The following is a 23,729-nucleotide window of genomic DNA, read 5'->3' on the forward strand; positions in this document are numbered from 1 at the left end:
CGGTCCGTCATCTCGGCAGACACAGTAATTGGAAAAGAAAGAATTTTTCTATGAGAACTTACGTCCGTAGGGTATGTTGTCTAAAGAAAGATATCATGCAATGCGATCTATCACACTAAAGCGCGAGAGAACGGGAAAAATTCCAAGTGGCTTTGCCTTGCCCACGTCCAATGGCACGGGACCTCCGAGTGTGGTACAAATAGAACCGAGACCCCATGCCAACCCTCAAACCTCTTAAGGTTTAAGTGATTTAATTTTTAAATATTTTATCATTCCCTCTCATGTTTAGTTAGATCTTTTGACTAGTATTAAGTGTGGACATACTTAATAGGGTAGGCAAATGGGGCCTGAAAATATTTGAATTTAGGACTTCTTGCTACGATATCATGTTTAGATTTTGTGGACCAATCTAATTATTTGAAAAGCTTAAGCTGTTAAATAAATGCGTGGTTTAATATTTAAGGTCGTGTTTGGTCGTCCGGACATTTTTGCTGGTTAGGATAATGTCGGAGAGGATAATGATAGAATGGGAATTTAAAAAACATCCAATATTTTTTGACATCCGGATATGACATGGATTCAAATAAATATCATCCAAATAGATATTTGATTTGTAGGATTAAAATTAGAAAGAAATCGGGAGAATAAAACGAACCCTCTTTCCTGTGACTTTGAAGACGCAAACGAAGGCGCCATCTCCCTCTGGCGATGCGGGAGGATTGCGCTTAATCGATCCTTCCTCTAGCTCAACTCGTATTTCATCCGATTGAACCAACCAATTCATGGTTTATGTTAGCAAAAGCTAATTTCTGCTGCAATTTAATTATAAGGGTTCAAGGATAAAGCTTGCTGATTATGCGACATAGTCGTTGATTTAAAAGACTTGTTGTCTATTTCGAGACTCCCAATCAACTACATAATGAGTGGAAGCTGTTACGGATGATTTCCCACCAGTCGTTTGATGACCTTTCTTGCATCTTTTGGGCTACTCGGGCTAGTGCTCGAATTTAAAGGGCCTCATCGGGTTCCATGCATCTAATAATTAGCCTCATGCATTAAATCTTTTAATTCATAGCTTTTTACGAGTCTTTATTGTGGTGTTACTTTTAAGAGTCATAATTAGGTGGATTCCCCAAGAGTCTTTTGCTCTGTTCGGCGATATCTTTATAAATAAATGTGTAATCTTATTGTAAAAGACATACGATTTTCATGAATGGGAACATACAAGATTTATCTTTATATAAGCAAATATCTTCGAAGAGTGGATAACTCATATTTGATTTTTTTTATTATCCTCGAAGAGTGGATTTCTCTTTGGTGGTGAGCCAATAAGCCATTTATCCTCGACTAGTGGTTCGACATTTAGGCCTTGATAATAAGCTTCTCTTATCCTAAATTCCTTTATTCTTGTCGGATGGTTCGTCCTTTAAGCCTTGATAGTGAACTTTGTTGATCCCAATTTTTGTTGTTGACTAGTGGTGCATCCTTTGTGCCTACGAGGTGATTGTAATCTATCATGCATTTGCATTCATATGTTGACATACATTCCTTACACTCTAATATACAGTACTTCCTTCAACAATCTCTCGAAACACACTTGCCCGCACCCGTAACGGCATCAAATTGGTAACTGAGCTCAAGGTTTAACTCGTTTCGAGTGATTCTTATATTGTCAATATTCTATTTCATCTCATTCTTTTATAGAAAAAAAGAAAAAGAAAAGAACGGTCCAGCTCAAAGAGGTTTGACTTTGGAGTTGATGTATTGGAGAGAGTCTTTGACCGCCTAGAAAGTCCAACGAGACAAGGACAACCCACAAGACGCCCTAATGATCGTCATTGACGTGATGATTTTGACTCTCGTCACGGTTCGGGAGATGATGCCGTTTCCACTGGAAGCAACGACGGTGATTCGGATTACCGAGGCCGGAGGATAAGAAGAGGACGTGAGGAGAATGATCATGAAAATAAAGTGGAGCATCAAAATTTGAGGGAACGACTTCATCAATTGGTTTCATGATATCAAATGAGTATTCGACTTACACTCATATTCGGATGAAAAGCGATGCGAAGTTGATGTTTCTCAAATTGAAGAAATATGCTTCGCTTTGGTAGGAAAACTTGAAGAACCAAAGTGTTCGCGATGAGAAAACCCAAATCAAATCATGAGATACACTCAAGAAACTCATGAAGAAAAGGTTCATGCCTAATAACTACGGGCGGGAAATGTTCCTCAAGATGAGTTTCCTCCAGCAACGTGAAATGGGCGTTGAAGAATATATAAGATCAGTACATCATTATTACAATTTCTTTCGAAATTTATATAAGATTTCTCGAGGTGAATTTTCACGAAAGAGTGATGACGATGGATAACACCCCAAAACTAATCGTAGGGAAAAGACCCTGTGGTCTATAAAAATATTCTTACAGCAAAACAAACGCACCCTATTGAGTTCTAGCAAAAAGGAAAAAAAAGGAAAAAATAATAATTACAAAGACAAGGAAGGTGAAGGTGTATGTGGAGGAAAGATGAGTGAAAATGATTTCTCCTTTGAAAGAAAAAAAAGAATCATTTTCTCTGCTTTTGCATGTATTTTTATATTACTCGAATATGATTTCCTTAACAAGTTTATTTTTTGTGAACCGAACGCTGAAAAATCTGGAATACTTGTTCTTGAAAATGTGGGGATGTTCTTACTTTATCCGAGAGAAAGTTATTTTTCGTGAAACAAAATAAGCCTAAATATCCTCATTTAATATTAAATTCAAATGAGGTGATGGGAAGAGACGTTAAAACTAGGAATTGAGATCCTTAGCTGTTGTTCTCAAGGGATTGCCCTCGCCGGAAATTGCAAGTCAACGAGAAGTTGCTTTTGAAAACCCTAGATCCCATTCTCGTGCCTCGTTATTTAATAACTAAGCCTTTGCTTTTTAACTATGTCGAACACACAAAAATTGGTTCTCATTCCAACATAAGTTACCACAATACATGATCGGAATCAACAACAAAGGATGCCCGAGATCCTTTCTTGATAATGTTAGAATCAGTGAACCAAATGCGTGCGCGCCGGGGTCTTTCAATTAGGTACCACGGCATTGCCAGGGGTGTTGTCCGAAGTCGAATGTCTCGCCGAATCTCCATCCCTCCTCACCAAACGCTGCTCCCGTCACAGCAATGCCGACGCCACCTCCTGCCCCATTGAGTGGTCTTATTCAACCTCCGAGTTCGGCTTCGCCGATGTCGGCCCTATCAATTTGGGGCAAGGAAAGGGCTCATGACCAAACGAGGCTATGTCCCATTCAATGTTGAGCTTTAACAAACTCAATAATTTAGGGGAAATAACGAGAAAGGAAAAAAAAATTACTTAAATAAAATTTAAACCGGCTCTTCACTATGTATCGCCCTTTCTTGAGCAAATGAAAAACGATAAAAAGCGCGTGAAGATTCCGGGACGAGCGGAGTAGCATCATGCGTAGACAAAATCAGTCTGAAAATTAATCGGAAAGAACATGTTTAACGACAAAGCAGCCACGTCTTGTGCACGATCAAATGTTGATTGCTTTTGCTTCTCAAATATTTTTTTTTATTAAAGTTTTCCCTTATGGACAAAAGATCCATAAAACCAATATTGGGATCACCCAATCATGATTAGATTGAAAGGAACGTGTGGGATTCGTGGCCAATCCATATTAAGTCACCAATTTCGTTAACAAGCGTCGCATGAAACGATGAGGGCGAAATTATCTCACTAGGAAATTAGAAACATATAGAATTTCACATTCTTTGGAACAAACATTGCAAGCACTAGCATCGTGATAATAGGTTGGCGAGGGCAGCCTGGATCTAGATGAGAGTAGCCTCGCCGGCTATGGGCAAAGGCGGCCTCGGTCGCAGCTAGCGAGGCCATGGCCGCCTTCTCCCGCCCCTACAATGGCCCACGCAGTGGTTGGCAAGCTATAGTGACCGTCGCTTGCCATAGCTCGTCGTCAAGTTGGAAGAGAAAAACCAAAAAAAAGAGGAAGAAAGGGAAAAAAAAAAGACCAAAATAATAAAAAATTTAAAATTTTTTTTAAAAAATAGTCCACGTCAATGATGACGAGCCCACATCAATGTTCACCAGTCAAATGAACTGAATTAGCACAAATGCAAAATATTTAAAACTCAATTGGTAAAAAAAATTAATATTAAATTGACATAATTGTAATAGGTTTAGGATTTTTTTTGGTAATTTCCCCTATCGATATATGCTATAATCTTCCTATTAATTGACAAGGTCACACGGATGATTCTGTAACTGGAAGCGAATAGACGATCTACTAGAAAACAATTCAATTTAAACAACTAACCTGATGTAGGCTATATCTCTTCTACCAAGGAGCATCTAAATTGGAATCGGGCATAGGTAGATTTGATTGAAAGACGGTCATAATCCAACAATAAGCTAGCTAGCTAGCCACTGAAGGTATTGCAACATGAAAGAGCAAAATTAGCAAGCTCCCATTGTCCTGTTCCAACATAGAATCTTATGTCAATTCTAGCATCTCCACTACCTTATGTTATTATTATGATATTTCTAGCATCTCCACTAAGCCGGCAGCTTCAATTGCTGTTCGAGAGTCTTTCCCTGCTCGTTTTAGAAGGCAAATACATGCCACCAGATTGCGGCCCCCAGACGAACCAGATCCTGAAATTTGGTCGAGAATAGCCTCCTGCACGATGACAGCTTCCTGTCGCAACCACGTCAACATAGTCAACATTAGAACCACCATTGCTACATCGAATGATGATTTTTGAATTTTAATTATCCAAACTCAAGTTGACTTCTTCAACTCACCTTGAGTTTGAGTTTCAGGCGATGTTACACATATTAGAATTTCAACATGATATTTTTGTGTTAGAGATAATTTTGATACTCATGTTGATTTTCTATATCTCTCAAGACTGCTGATATGTCTTTAATGGGTTGTGCATGTCTTAATTGATATGTTATCGTAAATAGTTATCTAACGAATACACAGAAGATGTCCCAATTCAATTCTTTGCGTTATTCTTATCTAAATGTAAGACTAACTTCCTCATTATCGGAAGATGCAAAATAAAATTAAGTCTTGTTTCGTGAATTGAGAAATATTTAAATGCTCCCAAAGCACCACGTATGCCCAAACAGATCTCCACTGGCTAAGTCTTACTAAGTTATTGTTTGGGAAGGAAATAAAGAATTTCATGCTACTCGTTTTAAAGTGATGGGTCCAATTAAAGTAAAACAAGGTTGGCATGCGTCTAATTCATGTCCATGGAACTCGAGTACTAAAAGGAGTAAAGAATCTCGATTTGACAGTGTCATGTCAAGTGTTAAGTTCCTCGTTCGTAAAACGCTTCAAAATGATTGATAAAATCACGGTTATTCATATTATATTATGTCATTTTTTTCCATATTATAATCATATTTTCACGTAATAACTAGTAATTCAATGATGATATCACGTTCCTTGCCAGTTGTCTCATTGCTCGCCTCTCTGTCACGAGGCCCGGCCGCCTTAATTCGGCAAGGAAAGTTTTCATTCGTCCTTATAATTGACATTGTTGATAAAGACATAATTGAAATACACAACGTTTAATTTATGTCTTTTTATTTTTTTCATTTTACTTTTGTAGGATGTATCGACTTGACTGTTATGAATATGTATTTACACAATCTTCGTATTAAGTATTTTTTATTTGATTGCAATCAAATAATAGTACATCAAATCTGAAGGAAACAAATTAATTTTTTAATGCGACGAACATGCGGAAATACGATGAACATGCCTAAAGTGGAATAAATTTGTATCACCGATCGGAATACAATCGCAAGAGGGAACACACCCGCTGTCCACAGATTAAGAGCCTCCTACATACGGTCTTGCAAGAATCTGTCATCCGAACGAGTGTGAGAGAAGTTCAAGGGAGATCGTTCTTGAGAGAGTTTGGAAGAGACGGAAAATTTACGTAGAGAAACCGACATACTTTTTCTCATCTATTATGTTATTTACAAGTCAAAAGAAATAACATCCCTTTACCAAAACCCCTGCTAACCGCCTTTAGTAACCTCCCTCTACTAACCGCCTTTGGGTAACCTCTCTCCGGTAACCGCCATTTGGTTTAGCCCATTATGGGCGAATTAATTAATTCTAACATCTCCCATTTGCACATTACGGGCTATACACAATACCCTTTTCTCTGCAAATTTTATATCGGCAAATAAGCTATGCGACCACCATACACTAAGAGCTCGTTGCCATAAATCCGTTACGAATATCTAGTATCTCAAAATTGAACATAATCAAGAGTAGATTATTGTATGTTGTACCCTAGATCAATTAGTCACATTATATCTCGCTCAATCTCTTTGAAGTATGATATGTTGTACTCACAATTATGACTACACAAAATAATCATAATTGGCTAGTGCGTGAGTGCAAAATTATAATGTGACTCAAAGTATAAATCGATCTTCCTCTTTCCTTAAATCTCTCAATCTCGGTTCAGCTTGTTTTTCTACAAATGTCCTATTAGATCGAATCAATCTCATGACCATTGGTAATGCCTTAAGATAGCAAACAATGAACATAAATCTTGAGAATAAGTAAGAGTCATGAGGGCACGAAATAAGGAATGCTAATCCTCGAAAGTCTCACATGGCTTTGAAGTTGAGATAAAAAAAACTCTTTGCCAACTCTCATTAGTTGTCTCATGCATATGCAGTATGAAATATGTATTACGGTATTCTCTCTTTCACCATGAGCGTATGTCTTTCAACTTAATACCATATAGATGATAGTTCGGATATACCCAATATCTAACTTGAGTTCACAAATCTATTATGCTCAAAAGTATCTATCAGAACTCACATCTGGCAATAAAGACAAATTAACCGAAATAAGTGGGTTATTTTACTTACGGACATAATTAAATAATAAGTTTTCATCTTAACATTTTATTCGGGCAACATCTATATTTTGAACTCAAACTCTCAACTATCACCTATGTCTATTCATCACATAGTAAATAGATGCGATTACCTATCAAGTTTTAATATCGATAAATGTTATAACAAACTCATAGGCAATAATAATGACAAACTTCATCAATAGTGAACATTCGGGGAAAAATACAATATCTACTATATAACATTCTATGCAGTCCTAGAGATTTCACATGACTATGGAAAGCATCTCTAGGGCTTTGTCATCGGATCTGCTAACATTCTATGAGTAGATACATGCTGTATGTGCACATCCTTTCGTGCAATCATGTCATTAACTTAGTTATACTTAATGTCTATGTGTTTAATCTTACAATGGAACTTGGGATCATTAATATAAGTTATTGCTGCTTGGTTATCACAATATACCAAGACTGGATTAGCAGCATATTTAGTAACACCCAAATGATCCAAAAATCTCCTAAGCCAAACACCTTCTTGTGCGGCCACCGACAATGCCACAAACTCGACTTCGATCGTGGACAAGGCTATAAACTCTTGCTTCTTTGCTTTAAGATATGACACCATTATTCAATAAGAACACAGTTCCAGAAGTATGTTTTCTCTCATCTAAATTCCCTGCCCAATCAATATTAGTATAGCCTTCAAGGTTCAGATCACTTCCTTGATATCTCGGTAAATAATTAGCGGTAGTCTTCAAACACCCCATAACTCTCTTGACGGCAGCCCAATGTGCTTGACTTGGATTGGATTGGTATCTACTCACCATTGTAATTGTATAACAAATATAAGGTCTATCACACAACACAATGTACATCAAGCTTCCAATAACACTTGCATATGGAACCACTTTCATTCATTCTTGCTCTTGTGGAGTTTTAAGATACATCCTTGGGCTCAATCCTTCACCTTTTGGTATAGGAGTATCAATTGGTTTACAATTTTTGCATATGTAATCGTTCAAGGACTTTATTTATGTATGTATCTTGCGAAATAGACAACAACCATTTTAAACGATCTCTTGAAATCTTAACTCCAATAATATACGTAGCTTCACCCATAGCTTTCTTCTCAAAATTTGAAGATTGCCAACATTTAACTGTCTTAACAAACTCGATACTGCTTTTGTCAATTATTAGATCATCAACTTATAATGATAAGATTACAAATTGATCTTTCGATTTTTTGATATATACGCATTTATCCTCATTAATTATCTCAAAATCATATGCCACTATGGCATTATGAAAACGTATATTTCATTGTCTCGAAGATTGCTTAATATCGATCTCAAAAGGTGACATTCCTTTTGTTATTGACCTTCTGTAACAAATCCAATGGATTGTTCCATGTAAATTTCTTCTTCTAATTATCCACTAAGAAAAGCATTCTTTACTTCTATTTGATGTAATTCAAGATCCAAACTTGATACTATAACCACAATAAGGCAAATTGAGGTATATCTTACCATAGGAAAAAAAGTATCTTCATAATCAATTCATTTCTGTTGATTATACCTCATCACCACAAGGCGAGCTTTATACCTCTCAATCAAGCCATTAGCTTTACGCTTTATACTAAGAACTCACTTGCTCCTAATAGCTCAATGTCTTTTCGGAAGATCAAACATGTTCCTAAACTTGATTTGATTTCATTGACTCCATTTCTTCTTCCACTGCTTTGATCCACTTTTCTTTTTCAAGGCAAGATAGAGCCTCATTTACATTCCTTGACTCATCTTTTTTTTTTTTTTTGTGGAGCGACCATGAAAGCTTTCCCTTCAATTTCAAAGTGTCTACAAGGAATGCTTATGCGACTTGTTCGCCGTAGAGAAAATTGTACCCTCCGTGCTTCATTCTTTATGATGCTCTCACTCAAATTAGATGACAACGGTATTATCTCATCAAGTCGTGGTAATTGAGACTGGTGCGAAATAAATTCTCCACTTCTCACATTGCTCCCACTTGGATGATATGCTCCTATAATGGCATTACACTATCCAAGGTTTCAAAAAGAACGTTATTCACCTATTTCGCCCTTTTTTAGAACATCATTATTTAAATATGACATATCGTAATTTAAATTCAGTCACACTTGCATCTTCTTGCTCGCCTATAAACACATACCTTTTCGAGTTCTCCGAATACCTTATGAAGATACTCGTTTTGCCTCTTGGATCTAATTTTCCATATTTATGATAGGACTCGTGAGTATAGGCAGCACAACCCCAAGATTTAAGAAAGCTCAAATTAGGTTTTTGACCTATCCACAACTCATATGGAGTGGAAATAAATGACTTGGAAGACACATGATTAAGTACACAGACGGCAATCGACAAGCATCACCCTAAACGGCAATTGGTAAATTAGCCTGCGCTATCATATACCTAACTTTCGTTAGAGTTCTATTTCTTTTCTCTACAACACCATTTTGTTAAGGAGTATATAGAATAGACAACAGTCTTTCTATTCTCTTTTCAACACATAAATATCTAAACCGATCGGATAAATATTCTTGAACTTGATCGGATCTCAATGCTTTTATTTTCTTGTCCAATTGATTTTCCACCAAGGTCATAAACTTCTTAAAGCAACTTAATTATGATGACCCGAAAACCCTCATCTACTTATGAGTGGATTAGTACTTAATAAGTTTGGGTTATTGAATAAGATATAAGGGACTTTTATCCGGACTCAATAATACTTTTAAGGAATTATTGTGGACTCGATATTATTTTTAAGGACACCATGTGTTGGATTTAGGTCCCATTGGGTCAAATATATGACAATCGGGGGCAAAATAGGACATGTAGCACCATGTGGACACGTGGGGGGCCATGTGTCAGCAAGTGGTAAGGCGGTTTTTCATGTGGTAGCCACAAGCCACGCACGCGTGATACGTAACTCGTTACGGCGCGACCGCAAGCGGTTGAAGCCGCTGACTTGTCGTAAGCTAACTATCTCGCAAGCTGCTAACAAGCTGATCGGTTTAAGCTAACTGGATTTCAGTTGCTTCTCCTATAAATACCTAGACAGTCAGTTTATTCGTCAGAACGATCGTTAGAACATTGCCACTCTGCTTTTTTGAATCGGCGACGACCCTAGGCCGATCGCCGTCCACCAAGCCGTCACCGTCCGTGAGCACGCTCCTATGTGGCGCCGTTCGGTGCCATCGCCACGCCAATCGCCTTTGGTCGATGGGTGACCTAGGTTGGCCATTCATTGTTCGTCCCGTTCGTCCGTCCGTTCATTTGATCATTCATTATCCTTCTCAATTTATCAAGGCAAATAGATTTTTAGTCCTTATTGCTATATTGTCCATGACTTTGCTGTTGTGGGCATTTTTGCCGATCTGTTTTGGCTATGATAGATTCGATTTGGATATTACGAGATTACGAGATCCTGTCCTTGGGTAATCCTAGATTCCAGTGCGATAAACCTTGATTTATTCTGATTATGACTACGATTGATTCTATCCCTAGATTCAGGTTGATTCTATCCTTGAATTCTAATTGAGTTTGAAATTTTATGCTTTGGATTACATTGGATTCTGATGAGATGACTCTATTTGCAATCTTGTGATTCTATAGCTGATTTAATCGTTTGGCCTAAGAATCCTACTTGCGGAGGAGCTTTGGCTTACTCCCGTTGATTAACCATTTTTCATATGAGCAAGTCGACAAGGAAAAACATTATGGGAAGTGAAGATTATGGACGGAGATGAAGTTGGTGGATCCGGAGTAGATTATATTCCTTTGGAAATCCTCCCATCCGAATATGTACAAATAAAGAAGTATTGCATCCGATAAGAATATGAAATATATAAGTCAAGTTGTTGAATGATATTGTTGTTCAAAATATGCGGGATCTAGTTAGTGAAACCTCGAAAGGCTATACCTTTTATATAGGCGTGCCTGCCAATTGAATTTTTTTTATTCCATGCACTTGTGCCCGTATAGCCGCCCTACTTGACTTTCTATTTTAAAGCTTCTGCATGTGCCGATTACTCTAAAAGATTAATTAACGAAAGACGGGAGCGAGATTTTGGAAAGCCTTCCCATCGAGGTATCGGTGGTATAACATGCTACATTAATGCCTCGGAGTTATGAGAAATCAAATGGACATATCCAAATCGAGTATAATCACCTGTAAAAGTGATTAAATAAACAATCCATGCCTTGTTCTTATATTCATTGGACCATAAATGTCTGTATAGATCAACTGCAAAGAAAACTCAGCTCTTATGACCATTCTAGTTATACTAGCCACCATATTCTCATTAATGCTCAACGGATAAAACTTGGTTCTTCTAGGCTTCCTTGTGCTGAACCCTCATGGCCCTTCACTTTGCTGGAGTCTCCAAGCTTTGCCGCACAGCTTGCTTTTCAGATAGCCCTTCAAATGTTCTTCCCTTGTTATCCTCCTCAACTTTGCTGGAGTCTCCAAGGTGATGAGGCTTGGCACAGGACCCATCTTGGCATCGATTCTCGGACTGAAGAACGTCGCGATGGAGATCCTCTCCTTCACTACATTCCCGTTGCCGGATGCTCGATGATTCGGTATATCTCGTTTGTTATAATCTGCTACAAGTCAAGGAAGGGAAGCCCTTGGGTATGAGACAATGAACTGACATAAATATGGTCAAACATGTAAGTTGATGTTACAATACTATTACCTCAACAGTGTCTCCAACAGTGATGATGAAAGCACCAGGGAGAGGTTTCAACGGAACCCACTTCCTATCTTTCCTTATCTGGAGGCCTTCCATTTTGTTGACCTGGAGGACGATGGTAATCCCGTCGACATCAGAGTGAGCGTTGCGGCCTATCATGAGCTCGGGTTTCGGACACGGCAGGTAATAGTTCATCCTCTTTCCTAGCGACCTGTCTTTGAACATCCCCTCAAAGTCCTTTGCCTCCATTCCAAAGGCCTTCACCATGAGGTGGAGGAGCTTTATTGCAAGGGTTTGCATTTACTTCGAGTAGGTGTCCAGATCGTCTCTACCAAATTGGACAGTTTTGTTCTTTAGATGATAAGGGGATATTTTGGAACACTCCACAAGCTAAACCCTCGACAATAAGAAAGTTGTTTATGTGGCAATTATATCGCGTGTCATGCTAACGTGATATCACTCACCTAATCAAGTAATCTCATACTTTATACATATCCGCCCATGTGGTTCAAGTGTCACATGAAAGTTTTATGGTGTCTTTTATGCGTGTTTCGCCTCTGATATAAGTGCGGAAGAGAGAGGGAGAGAACCTGAAGGGAAGAGGGAGTTTGGGGAACAAGTGAGGCTTCATGAGAGAAGCAGGGAAAGTGAGCATGTAGTAGATGTCAGCCCAATCAAGCTTTTGGTCATCCGAGAGCACAAAGACCTGTCCAAAGCCATTGCTTCGCCATCTCTCTGCCAAAGCTTCTTCTTCTCTTCCATTGGCATGTTCAACAGCTCTTTCCCCTTTTTCACTTTCTCTATCCACTTAGTGCTCACTTCTTGATTTATCAGCTGAGCAATTGTCACGACGTCGAGAACCCAAATGTAGTCAAAGTACTTGGGGCATTACGTGGATTTTAATCTCTTTGAATCAGTGAACTTCCCATTTTCTCTGAACACTTTCTTCAAGTTGTTTTGCACCTGAAAGAAGCCCCTGTCTTTGCACGCACGGTGTAGCTTCTCGAGCTCCGGCTTCACGCTGTCCTCTGAAACCAACCTCCCTAAGTTGATCACAGGGACGTGAGACAAGCTCGAACAAGCGTCCATGGGAGACTCTTGATCATGACGGACGTATCTCTTTGGGACCATGGTCGGGTTCTCCTTCAGTATGTCCTGCTTTTTTTTAGTTAGGAGGCCGATATTCATTGATTAGTTTGGATATGTATTTATTCTAATAAAGAAGTTCGATCTGCCATGTTCGACTCTTCAATTATAAGTGCAAGCTGAACATCTTCGACTTTTCAATTATAAGTGCAATTTGAACCATCTCCATTGCTTGGCAGCACAGCATTGACGCGACAATTGGAGTTCGGGGACTTTCAACTCGAGAGCTGAAAGTCACCCATGCATAAATCAAATGTCTAACTTAAATGAACCATGGAGCTCGCACAGTTCTTCATGGGTTGATAGTCGTGTCTCCAATGCCTGTGCCCCAGAATTATTTACTAAAAAAGAACATCTCCTAGATCTAGCAAACGAATCTAGTAGCTTTTACGCTCTGTTTTGTTCATTGAACAAATTTTCAGTCATCCGATGATAGAAAGTATATTTACGTGAATTTGAACAGTCAAATTGAGTAGTGCTGGAAGCATGAAAATCTTTCAAATGGCAAGTGGAAACTGGGATTTTGCAAAAGACATCATTAAGTAAGAGGTCCACTACGTCCATTTTCTCGAAATTGTAAATAGTTATTGGGAAAATGGAGACTATGAGCATCATAACTTTTGTATGGCACTCGCTTGAGGGTCATAATTTTTTTCGATTATATGAATATCATAACTTATGCACAGTACTCATTTTAGTGCCATGTACAATTTTAACCGATCACTTGAGTGTCATAATTTCTTAAAAACGTTTACCGCAAATGTTATGTCACGTCGGACTTTTGGCACTTGGGTTGATTTTATAATTTATGGCACTCAATTGGTTGATTGAGAGTAACAACACTAAAATGGACGGTTTTTAAAGTCATGGTACTCAAGTGATAAAAAAAAAATTATGGCAGGCACTCAAGTGAATGCTAAACGAAAGTAATGACACTTCAAGTGTCCTTATCCTGTTATCTTGTGGATTAGCAGATGAGTGGCTTGAATTAATGGATAAACGTGGTCAACAACTGTGGGTGTTCATCATATTTTGAATTAGTACGTAAGCGATATGCATTTCTTTAATTTCTTTCATTAGAGTTAGCTCAGCATAATAGATTTCGACAAAATGATAAAAGATAAGAAAATCAAACGCATTTTTACAGATATAACGGTGGATACCAAATTGAAAAGTTTACTGTATAGTTAAAAAAGTTGGTAAGTTGAGAATAATCTCGAAGAACAGGAATTGTTAGGGTCAATATCGGCATCCATTATAGAGTATCTAGGAATCAACAAATGCTCGAGTGGTGTATATCGGTGCACTTTTAATTATTGTTTTTAGTGAAAGATTGTGTTTAAAAGGCATTCAATAAAGAATGCTTATATATTTTACACTAGGTTATTACTGTTGCATGAAAGCAAGTGATTGAACAATAAAATAGATAAAACAAAAAACTAAAATGGACATTAAATTTACGTGATTCGGTCGTAGAGATCTGCGTCCACGGAAAGAGCAATAACATATTCCACTATAGATCAAACAATCAACGAAGATTATAATTCACACTTGAGTCACTCAAACACTCTCGGTATTTCTCTGCCCCAATTACATTAAATAATCAACAAGTGTTTAGCCCCATAATTTCTCACGAAATAATCTTTCAAACTCACGTATGAATTAATACACAGACATTATGATAAGATTTAATCTGCTTCAAGTAGGGGTGAGACCCGACTTGACCCGGCCCGAAACCGAACAGCACCGAGCGCTACTCGGGCCGAGCCGGATTCTAGCTAGATTATTTTTTTCTCCTTTTTTTTTTATTTTTTTGAAATCAAAATCAATTAACAAGCCCATCAAATGAAAAAATAAAAAAATAAAAAAATAAAAAAAATTAAATTAAAAAGAAAATATAGTTGTTAAAAAAAGTTAGGTGGTGGGCCGGCCTGGCTCGGCCCGACCCGACCCGACCCGAGTACCAAATCTGGCCCGAAAAGGCCTAAAAATTAAGTGAATTTTCAGACTAGGTCCGGAGGTGGTTGGGCCGGCCCGCTTAGCACGGACTTTTTTGACATCCCTAGCTTCAAGCTCCGATAAAAGAAAACAACGCTTCAACAACCCTTACGTCAACAACAGCTCTTGAAAAGTCCCTCAATCAGATTATATATATAGTGCCAAGATCAAGCTGCAGAGACCGACTCCAGCATGCATTAGGAAATCATGTTATTCGGTCAACAAGTCCAAGTTTGAACTTTCTTCTTTTGACTTTCCTTTTATATTTTTTTCTTCTTATCTTGGCCAACCAGTGTTGCACAGAAATTCAGCATCAAGATAAAATAGGAAAGCTTTTGTTTCTTTTCTAACACCGAACAGAAAATTCTATATTTCCTCAGCGGACGTCACATATATTCAATGGTCAAATTTTCCTTTAATCAAACGACCTTCTTTATAATTCATCTCATATCCGATCTCATTTATAGGCTTAAACTCGAGATATATTTTAACAATCTCCAACTTGACTCGATATTTGAGTCAAATCATAATTACTTCGCTAGAATCCGAACACCATCGCTACTATCCCACAGCCCCAATGGGCTCAACCCCCACAAATGTCTTCCAAATTCAACCTGCGCTTGAACTTTATTATAACCATGGTCCTCATTAGAACACCAATTGCATATGCACCTTTAATAGTTCCATAAGTACTTTCTGAAACAAGCTCCTCAAATACAAATAAAGCAAAATCATCGTTGCATCCATATTTTTCAGGAGACCACATACATACCTTTTCAATATTAGCATTTACAACAACCGTTGACTCTATAGGCTTCGCCTCTCTACAAGCACCGATCTATGTCAATTACTTTGCCAGTACTTGCTACCTCAAGAGTTTCTGATTACAACTCCACCTTAAGTTGAACACCTTTCAAATTTGTATGAACACTACTATGATCACTCCTACCCAAAAATACTGGAGACTTATCAAATATAAATTCTCTGTTAATAATACGTGAATTTGACTCTAGGCACCACAACTAATAACCTTGCTTACTTTGTGCATAGCTTAGGAATATGCACTTTCTTACCCTTTCATTGAGCTTACCATCGCTAAATCGAACATAACGCGGGCAACCAAATATTCTAATAATTGAATAATCAGTAACAATACTTGACACCACTTCTTCGGGAGTCTAACATCCAATCGCATTTGATGGGGATCTATTCATCATGTAGCTCGCCGTACTCAGCGCATTCGCGAGGAATCTCCTAGCTATACCAGCACTATAGAGCATTTTATTAGCCGTCTCAAGTAATGTTTTGCTCATTAGCTCTATAATTTGTTGTGGTTCATTGGCACGGTGTCTGACTATACCTTTCTTCATGCATAATTTATGTAACAGCTCGGAGCAAAACTTCATGCTTTTGTCAATCCACACATACTTGATCATTTTTTCAGTCTCATTTTCAGTTAAAACTCTCAATAGATCTTGACAACAGCATCAAACTTGTACCTTAGCACAACCATCCAAGTCTTCCTCAAGTAGTCATCTACAACTGTTAGCATAAATCTAACACTCTTCCTTGAAGGAAACCGCGACAACATGCGAACATCTAAGTGAATTAATTCTGTAATTTCTGTGGTTTTTTTGACAATCGCACTAAACTGCACTTTCCGCCTTTGATCTAAATCATAGCACCTGCATACATTCAGGGAAAAAAAAAATTATTTATTTTTTATTGTGGGGAAATTATGAATCACATATATAGGGAAAAGTTTCGAGTACAACCTTGGGTCCTAAGTTGGGCACATCAATTTGGAACCTGAGCTCGACCTCATGGGGACACAAGTCTAGCCGTTGGGGTCCCAAGTCCAGGCGCAGGGGAACTGGGCCTCTCCTCATGGGAGTTGACCTTTATAAAGTAAGAGCATTATAAACGGGTGAAAGGGTTAAGTCATGCATAACATATTTATTATTCATCATGATTAAGCTTATGCGAGCATACTAACATAGTGTGTATGTCTTGAAAGTGTGTCCAAAATTACTAGCCCAATATCAAGGTAATTGAGGTTTATCTTGAAAAATATTTGATTTATCAAATAATGTGTCCAGTCATAAATGAAAATTAGTTACATTCATGCATTTTATAGGAAACTGTCATTTTACGCATCGATTAATCAAATGATATGTCAAGTCACAAGCAATGAGATATATTCGAGTCTCATAAGAGGCTGTTTGTTCATTTGTAAATCAATTGTACAAAGCAATATCAATATTCCAATTATCATAAAACCATGTCTATTTAAGGGAAATCTAGGTTTCTCCATTGCATCCAATACATAAATGAGTAAGAAAAATGACAGTAAGTGAATGTTCCGAGGTAAATTTTGACTTTGTAACCTCTTGATGTCGGTCAGAAATGGATGCTCTGTTTGGTCAGCAAGGAGCCAGGTTTAAGCTTTTCTCACTTTGCATCGGCCTGTGGAATCTTGTACACCCGAGGACGATTTTTCCCCTTTGACAATGACATTGCCTATATTTGTCAAGTATCGGGTGCCCTTCTCTATCGGTTTGAAATTATTGGCCTTTGACAATTATTTGATAACCCTCGGGCTTTATCACTTTTTGGAAGGGGCAGGGTTATAACTATTCCGAACATCGGGGTTAATACTTGTGTCCCTGCATATGTGTTGGTTGATGTCTCTTATCATCACCTATATCTACGATTAACATTAAAATTATACCGGATAAAGAAATTCACTTAAGTATCATAACTGAAGTGCCGTGATTTAAGAAAAAAAAATTCACTTATGTATCATAATTTTCAATTGATCACTTGAGTATCATAATTCATTTAGAGTAGATGGCTATATTTAAAAAGGTGACGTTCTAATTTTCAACTGAAAATCCCCGGACGCTCCTACATGTCAAAGAGGGTTAAGATGTTGGTTTATTTGAGCCTATTTATTAAGCGTCTCATTACCGTATGATCTTAACATTACTCATGTTCATAAGTAACACTCATCTTAGTGTTGTATAATTTTTTGGGAGTTGTTGAATTGGACTATGCAATTGTTCTAATCGAATATTGAAAACATCGAGCCATCTTGAAACCCTTAGCTCTCATACCTACTGACATCGTGATCTTTTGAACCCGTCATATATAGAGAAGTATTGATCTTGCAAATGGATCGATGGTGGATTAAAGAGAAATAAGTAAAAGTGGTGGAGACTTACTCCACTACAATTTCCTAAGCGAATTAGTCACAAGGATTATTAATCTTGAGAAAATCCCCAAATCAGTTATAAATTTATTGTACGGATATCCAATTAGTCTTAAATTTTTAAATTTTTTTAATTTAATCCTAAACTTTTGTATGAAGTTTCAAACTAATACTTCGAGAAATTATTTCCGTTATCTAGCACGTCCTATCCAAATGCACTTCTAATCACCATCCGTAAATCTCACCTTGATTGGATTGGTCTTCTCAAACAAGCCACGGGCAATCATTCTTATAGACTAACTGTGTTGAACAATCATATCTGCTACCCATGAAACGCAGGAAGCGACATCATCGCCGTCTCTTGTTTTGCCATGAGAACAAGGAAGAGCCAGCAAATTTACAAAGGTCAAGCCAGTTGATCTAGTCATATGTTTGACCGAAAGCGACAATTATTTGTCCTCACTGTAAGGTCCAAATAAAAAATGGACGGCCCGAATTGATCCACGTCACATTTTTATAAATTTTGAAATTTCTCGCCAAAAAATTTCCCCTCCTTTTAAAAGGTGACGTGGATGAATCTGAGCCGTCCATTTTGAAATGGACAGCCTGGATCCCTCAATGTCACCTCTGCCTTTATGGTAAGGGATCCGGCTCCCTCAATTTTTAATAATATTTTAATTTGAGACAAGTAGAGTGGCCTGCCGCCGGTAAAGAATATTTCCCTAATGTGACCACTCTAGGAGATATTATGTAGGGCCTAATACTCAAAAAAATCTCCAACTTTAATATTTATGATAATTATATCCAAAAAAATAAAATTTGTCTCATAAAGAACCCCAACTTTTATATTTGTCCCAATTCTACCAGTTTAATATAAAAAAAAAACCTCAACTTTAGCATCTATTCCAATTATAGTAAAAAAAAGTTTTGTATCATAAAAAGCCATTAACTTTTACTTTTGTCCCAATTCTACCGCCGTGATCCGTCCATTCATAATTGTCATTAGTTAATCCTGCTTTGCTGGAATTTTCTCGCCGAACTTACCAATGAATTTCAAAATTTAGAAACAATAGATTTCAAGGACAATGATATTTTAGATAGTTTATCCGAATATCTCCATGTCTAGCCGTTCTTTAGGCTGTTAAGTGCCAAAGAGAATACAAAATGCGCTGTCTTGAGTGATTATATATCTCCCGGCAATATGCAGGGGAAGCAAATAATAGAAGAGAAGTTTGGGATTTTTTCTTTTCAACTTTGCTGAGGTGTAGTTCATTAATGAAGTGAAAATCTCACGTGAGATTAACTAATGATGATTATAGACGGGAGGTTAATAGTGGTAGAATTGAGGCAAAAGTAAAATTTGAAATTTTTTTATGAGACAAAAAAAGTTTTAGATATAGTATGAGACATATGCTAAAGTTGGTGGTTTTCTTGGTACTAGATCGAAAGAATTGAGACAAAATTAAAAGTTTGGTGTAGAATTGAGATAAAAGTAAAAGTTGGAGGTTTTTTATAAGACAAAAAAAAAAAAGTTTTAGATATAATTGTCACAAATGCTAAAGTTTGAGTTTTTTTGGATATTGAGCCCACTATGTAGATTAGTGTTTTCTAGTGACGCCAGGGATAGAAAAAGCCAGTGCATAAAATTACTTTATAAACAAATAAGATGAATAGGTGCACGTTATTTTCACTAGGATAATAGAGATATGAATTTCAAAGATGAACTATGTGTCAAATGAAAATAGAAGGTTTGTCACGAAATCTTTTTTTTTTAATCATATCGAGAGTGTTCTTCACTTCGTTTATATTGAAACGTGTCAAATGAAAGAGATTGAACTTTTTATCATACGTGGTTTGCTCTTCACTTACTTTTGTGTTGAAAAGGACACACAAAAGTTGGAAATTAGTTATAAATGTGTTTTCACTGGACTAGGTTTTCAAGCATTTTTTCTCATAGCCATGCAATTGTTTCCACGCACAAGACGCTTGCTCTTCTGCTGGTATAAAATAAGGAGGGATCTGTGATCGCTGTGACAGGGTACTCGTAGAGATAGTAACAGTACGGGCACGCAGTCCAGAAGGTGGCCGACACCAACTCGGTAGCTTGGCTCGCTGGCCAGGTAGGCCGAGGCTGCACCGGAATGCCGTTCCCGAAAACCGGCCTCTCATTCTCCACCGGAGCATTCCAATCGTTACCCCTAACATTTCTAGACGGAGGTGTCTGACTCCCGAGCTATCCCAACAAGCTAAGCTTCAATTCGTTATCGTACAATGCCTTCTTGCTAGGGTTCGACAGCACTGACCACGCGTCGGAGACGAGCCTAAGAGCCTGATCCACGAAGGGGAAGCGGTTCCTCTCCGGACTCAAGAGCAGTGCGAGCCTGTGGAAAAGGGTCGCGATCAGCTCCAGGCTCTGGGTCAAGTGGCCGAGCTAGAGGATCGCGTACCAGTCGGGCTGGTTGTTGACCAGCGACTCGCCGGCGAGGTTGTCCGCGTCCCCTGGAAATCTCGCTTGGCGAGGAGCTTCACCGCCGCTCCTCCTCTGCCCTTTGGCCCTGGCTGCTTCTGACTGGTATGCGATCCTCCAGCTCGGCCACCTAACCCAGAGCCTGGAGCTGATCGCGACCCATTTCCGCAGGCTCGCGCTGCTCGAGTCCGGAGAGGAACCGCTTCCCCTTCGCAGATCAGGCTCTTAGGCTCGTCTCCGACGCGTGGTCGGTGCTGTCGAACCCTAGCAAGAAGGCATTGTACGATAACGAATTGAAGCTTAGCTTGTTGGGACAGCTCGGGAACGCCACGCCGGTGCAGCCTCGGCCTACCCGGCCAGCGAACCAAGCTACCGAGTCGGTGTCGGCCACCTTCTGGACTGCGTGCCAGTCATACGTGCAAGTTAATGGGTTTGAATTGGTAAAGGCTCTTTGTCCTCACTCTCCTGTCTCAATTATCAACTGAATCATACCTAAGAAGGTGTAAACAGATTTAGGACAAGTAGAAGTGTTCCCTTTCGGGCGAACATGAAGGGGACACTTGTTCTCGGGTGATGCTATATGGATATGAAAATCGGCACATAGTATTCGTTCATAAATAAATGTGGCAAATCGTAAATGAACATTTAAATAAGAAATTCGTTATAATTAGTCTTTTGAATCAATTTTGTTAGGCAAAAATGGTTGTACTATGTGGGCAGTTTTGGGAAACGAAATGAAACAAGTTCACGTAGTTGGGGTTTCAGAGGATTTACAACCCAGAATCTAGAGGGTAACTCGTTCAAATTCCACCTACCACATGTAGAATTGTAAACAAATCAAAGCCACTTGCACGTTCCAAAACGTGAACTTACTGGGTTCATAAGATCTATACGGTGTCTTACAGATCTCTGGATAGAAGATTTTCATACCCATGTCTCTGGATTATAAAAGAATAAAATAAAATGCACATCATTTATCAAAAAAAAAAAATTGTAAAAAATTTCTTTTCATATTGAAAGAAGTCTTACATTTTTAAGAGCAAAATGACAACTGGAGTGTCAATATCTTTGTACGGCGTTCACTTTCATACTAATAATTTTTTTAGATCACTTAAGTGCTATTTAAAAAAAAAAAAGATTATTTGAGTGCCGGACTCCGGTGACTTGTGGAAGGATCTAAGTCAGCAATAAAAAAACCAAAAATAAAAAAAAAATTACCACGTAATATTAGAAAATTTTCAAATAAGCTAAAACACTAAAAAAATATATAAAAAAAAAATAGGAAAACAAGAGTTGCATCGGCAAGGGCGCAGATGTCTGCCCAATCAAGCTTTTGGTCTTCCGAGAGAACAAAGGCCTGTCCGAAGCCATCCGCTTCGCCGTCTCTCTGCCAAAGCTTCTTCTTCTCTTCCATTGGCATGTTCAACAGCTCTTCAGTCCCCTTTTTCACTTTCTCTATCAACTTGGGGCTCACTTCATGATTTATCAGCTGAATAATTGTTAAAACAGATTTATCATGGGTCACGATATCGAGAGCCGAAATGTAGTCGAAGTACTTGGGGCTTTATGTGGATTTTAATCTCTTTCAATCTAATCTCTTTCAATCAATGAACTTCCCATTTTTCTCTAAACACTTTCTTGAAGTTGTTTTGTACCTGAGAGAAGTCCCAGTCTTTGCACGGACGGTGCCGCTTCTTTAGCTCCTGCTTCGCGCAGTCCTCCGAAGCCAACCTCCCTAAGTTGATCACAGGGACGCGAGGCAAATGGGAGGCTCTTGATTGTCACGGACGTATCTCTTTGGGACCGTGGTCAGGTTCTCCTTCAGTATGTCCTGAGCACATGGCCCGAGGAGCGACCTCCCTCATATGTTCACCTGGGTCTCCATTGATGACAATCCAGAGGATGCGATACCACAGAGACTGATGATGGAGTTGCCCTGAATGATGAGCTAAGTATGCTAACAAGAGAGAGAGAGAACAAATGACACAGTTGTTTTTCCGCTAGACGGATGTGTCATTCTTTTCAGTTAGGACGCCGATATTTATGCATGGACTTTTGTTAACGAGTCTGTTCGTAATAGGAAGTGTCATTCTTCTACAAATTTGATTGATTAGTTTGGACAGAAAGTTTGAACCGCCATGTCCGACCCATCAATTATAAGTGCAAGCCGAACATCTTCGACTAATTGAGCATCCCTAATGCTTAGCAGCCTAGCATTGACGAAACCATTGGAGCTCGGGGACTTCTAAACAAGAATTTAAAGTCAACTATGCGAATCCTACGAACTCCGAATCAAGGTGTTTGCATAAATCAAAGGTCTGAACTTAACTAAGCCATGGAGCTCGCACAGTATTTCATGGGACGATACTCGTGTCTCCAGGCCTGTGCCCCATAATTATTAAATAATGTAGAATTTTATGCAAAAGAAAGAAGTTTTTGGAATGGATTGATGATCTTTTTAGAGCATCATCCCGTATTTATATTAATAGGAGAATCAATCACGTACAATAAAATCCCTAACAATGTGACAATCAAATCCCTCAAAATATGAAATCTCATTAACTAGCCCACTAATCATGGAATTTATGACATTCCATCAATCAGCCCACTAATTGTGGATCTAACTCTAGAACGAATATTACAACACCCCCCCTCAAGTTGGCGCATGGATGTCGCACATGCCCAACTTGGACACATGATAATCAAATACTTGTTTGCTCACTGCCTTAGTGAATATATCCGCGGTCTGTTTCGAGGATTGAACAAATGGAGTACAAAATTCTCCTGTATCAAGTTTTTCCTTGATGAAGTGTCGGTCAATTTCCACATGCTTAGTCCTATCATGCTGGACATGATTATGTGAAATACTGATAGCAGATTTACTATCGGAGTAAATATTAATGGCTTATGAACTTGGAATCCCATATCACCCAAAAGTTTCTGAACCCATAACAATTCACACATGCCCCGAGCCATAGAGCGGAATTCAGCCTCTGCGCTTGATCTAGCAACAACGTCTTGCTTTTTGCTTCGCCAAGTAACTAGGTTACCTCCAACATAAGAACAATAACTCGAAGTAGATCGCCTATCATCCACACTACTAGCCCGGTCCGCATCGGTAAATGCCTCAACCTTTAAATGGCCATGGTTCCGAAACAATAAGCCTTTACTCGGTGTACCTCTCAAGTAACGAAGAATTCGAGTCACAACATCCATATGAGTAGTATACGAATCATGCATGAATTGACTTA

At 38.5% G+C, this 23,729-nt stretch overlaps 1 pseudogene; it reads right to left on the reverse strand.

Annotated features, from left to right (window-relative positions):
- Nucleotides 1-11,316: 11,316 nt before the first annotated feature.
- LOC125314275 lies at nt 11,317-22,363 on the reverse strand (annotated as a pseudogene).
- Nucleotides 22,364-23,729: the final 1,366 nt, after the last annotated feature.

Source organism: Rhodamnia argentea, chromosome 3, assembly GCF_020921035.1.
Source record: "Rhodamnia argentea isolate NSW1041297 chromosome 3, ASM2092103v1, whole genome shotgun sequence".
Taxonomy (NCBI): Eukaryota; Viridiplantae; Streptophyta; class Magnoliopsida; order Myrtales; family Myrtaceae; genus Rhodamnia; species Rhodamnia argentea.